Source organism: Micrasema longulum, unplaced genomic scaffold (genome assembly GCF_059751315.1).
Source record: "Micrasema longulum isolate JH-2025_06_02 unplaced genomic scaffold, ASM5975131v1 h1tg002398l, whole genome shotgun sequence".
NCBI lineage: Eukaryota > Metazoa > Arthropoda > Insecta > Trichoptera > Brachycentridae > Micrasema > Micrasema longulum.
Window position 1 is genome coordinate 175,451 of NW_028279547.1, and position 3,025 is coordinate 178,475.

The following is a 3,025-nucleotide window of genomic DNA, read 5'->3' on the forward strand; positions in this document are numbered from 1 at the left end:
TTACATTTTTTTTTACATTTTTTTTGCACCACAACAGGCCGGAAGGCCTAATTACAGTAGTGAATTACATCTCAGACCACCCAGGCTTGAGAAAAATCAGTGTCGTCTACTTTTGGAAAAAAAAAACTTACAGCGTGAGAGCCAAACAGTACTCTTACTTTCTGGATATGCCTCGTATTACAGTTCTTCCGGAATTCTCTTAATGTAAGCGCACTTTCTCTGTCAGTTTCCTTGCTGGTCTGATTCATCATTTTCCTCATATAACATCGTTTAAACGTAGCTATCACCATTTGACCGCGGGAACAACAGCATGGAAGCGAACAATTTTTTGTATTATCGATAAAAATCTGCAAGTCGAGAGCCATCTGTATACGCATTCTCGTACATATATATCGATTTTACTTTATACCGTCTCGATATGTACTGATGAAGCGTTTGTAATTGGGGCCCTGAACTGTTTTGTGTCCTTATATAACAACTATTGTACTTTAAAATTTAAAAAAATGAAACAATTGTTAAGTTTCTTGAACACAAAGAATTGAAAAATAGCCACAGGCAACCAAAAAAATCCCTAAGGAAAAACGAATCCACTCTCCCTAGAAATCTTTCAAAAGAAGTTATTAAAGTTGTTTTATTATTTAGTTTTTTCAGGGACTTTTTAATAATTTATTTGTCTTATTCGCAACTCGGTAGTGGAAGCTTTTAAAGAAAATTCGTGTAAAATTTTATATGGTCTGGGCTAACTTTAAAACTAAATACACATTTTCTAAAGTTTCCTTACAAGTTTGTTCCATTTGATGTAAGTTCGTAGCGTTACGTAGTCATGTAAAGTGTTGAAATCCTCCGTGTAAATTACTTAGTTTAAGAAAATTTAGATTTATATATTTAATGAGGTTAATCTGATTCAGACTTACACGAATTTGCTTTCTAAACTATTTTAAATACGTATTTATAATATTTTACATTATAACTAGAATCCTGGACTTACGTGTAAAAATCCTGTAAAAAGAAATCGAGTGAAAAAGAAGGCGCGTCATAGTGTAGTGATAGGCGCGTTTGCATACCATATTTTCAATGAGGAAGTTCAGTAGTTTTTTTTTTAAAATATTTTTTAGTAGACTATTAATCTAAGCCAATTTTTTTTTTTAATTTTTGTATATCGTATTATCAGCGCCATGTTTTTTTTTATGTTTAGTATTTCTCAAATTACTCTGCATGTGACGTCTCAAAATCTCTTCCGCTTCTTCTCAGTCAGTTCTGCCGATTGGTCCGTTGACGGCAAGTAAACCGTAAATCTTCCACAACTCTCTTATCATTGGTTGATTCAAATGAACTTGTGACGTCGTTCAAAGTACTTCATTTTTATTTAAATAATTTTTTTTTCGTACATTTTCAAGAAACTTTGCCGAATAATTAAATTGCAAAAATTAAATTAATCGGGTTGTGGTCCTGTAGCTAGTGTCTCGGACTCACAGACCAAAGGTCCGTGGTTAGAATCCCACTCTACCCCAACTTGATTCCATTTTTTAATAGTGAGTTATTTACAACTCGTTGAAAATGGCCCTCAAAATTAAATATTTGGGTAAATCATAAGAACCCAAATATTTACTTTTATTTTTTTTTTTTATTAAAATGCTATAATTTTTACCGTGCGTAAGAAAACATTTTTTGTGTACAATTTTTCGTGGGCTGAAGTTCGTTATTCAATTCAATTTATTTAATAAATAATATTTACATTATAACCTCAAATTTGAGGCGTAAATTTTATTTTTTTAAAATAGTAAAATACATAATAAAGACTCTTGTTAAAGTAGCAGGAGAATCCTGCTCCGGAAAAGCCCTTCGGAGACATAGAACAGATTAACATTCGGGGCGATGTTGTTCAGCATAGCGATAGCTCTTCCAACAGGCATAACCTTCGGCAGGTTGGTCCTGTATATTGAAATATGAAACAATCTATGCTGACCGTGTCTTGGGTAATTATCAGGAACATATAAACCAATGCTCGTCATAATCTCAAGATTATCGACCATACCGCGCAAGAATCTATAAAAATATATAGTAAAATACATATTCCTTCTAGTCTTTCAACATTCAAGCCCCTGAATAAACTTGGTCGGGTAGAGTCGAAGATAATATCAGCTCTCTCGTGTAAAGATATCTCAGAAACGTCTTTTGAATTTTCTCTATCATAAGAGAGTACTTCAGTTCATGTGGCCCCCAAATCATCGAGCCACTCTCGAGTCTACTTCGCACCAAGGAGTCGTAAAGAGTTCTCAGTGCGCGGATATTTTCGGAAACCCCGGCAGTACGCAAAGGGATCCTAACATCTTCGATGCTATACCAACCATTGCCTCTGTGTGATCACGGAATGTCAGAGTACAAATCTAAGACCCAGATCCTTAACATTCTAAGTTCGTATCAGATTCTGGTCATTCATTTTGTAGCGATAAAATAGAGTTTTAAGGCCCTAGTGAAGACGTGACCGAACACTTGGAAACATTAAACCTAAGTTTGTTTCACCATCCCCATTGAGGTTATGAGTTCGATTCCTTGGAGAGACACCATGAAACTTGTTATGTGTATAGCGTAGTTTTACACAGCAATATTTCATTGTCCTTGGACTAACACCTGATGCATAAGACGGATGATATTACCTTTCTATAACAGATGAACGAGATATTTATTTATTTGAACACTTTTTTTACAAATACAGTTTTTTCATTTATTATTATTTTTTATTTTTTTTATTTATTTATTGAAATCTACAGTCATATACAATAATAAGGTTATAATATAAAAGGTACTTATAACTAGACTAAAAATGATCTCAAACTTATAATTATCAATGAACAAAATGTGACAAAAATTAATTTATATTACACAAGAATAGAATTTGGAAAACTATAAATAAAATTTTTGTTCATATTTACCATAGTAAATTTAAAATAAAATGAAAAAATAATATTGTATTTACTCATCACTACTCACTCACTTCACACAGTAGGTTTTAAAACACAGATTT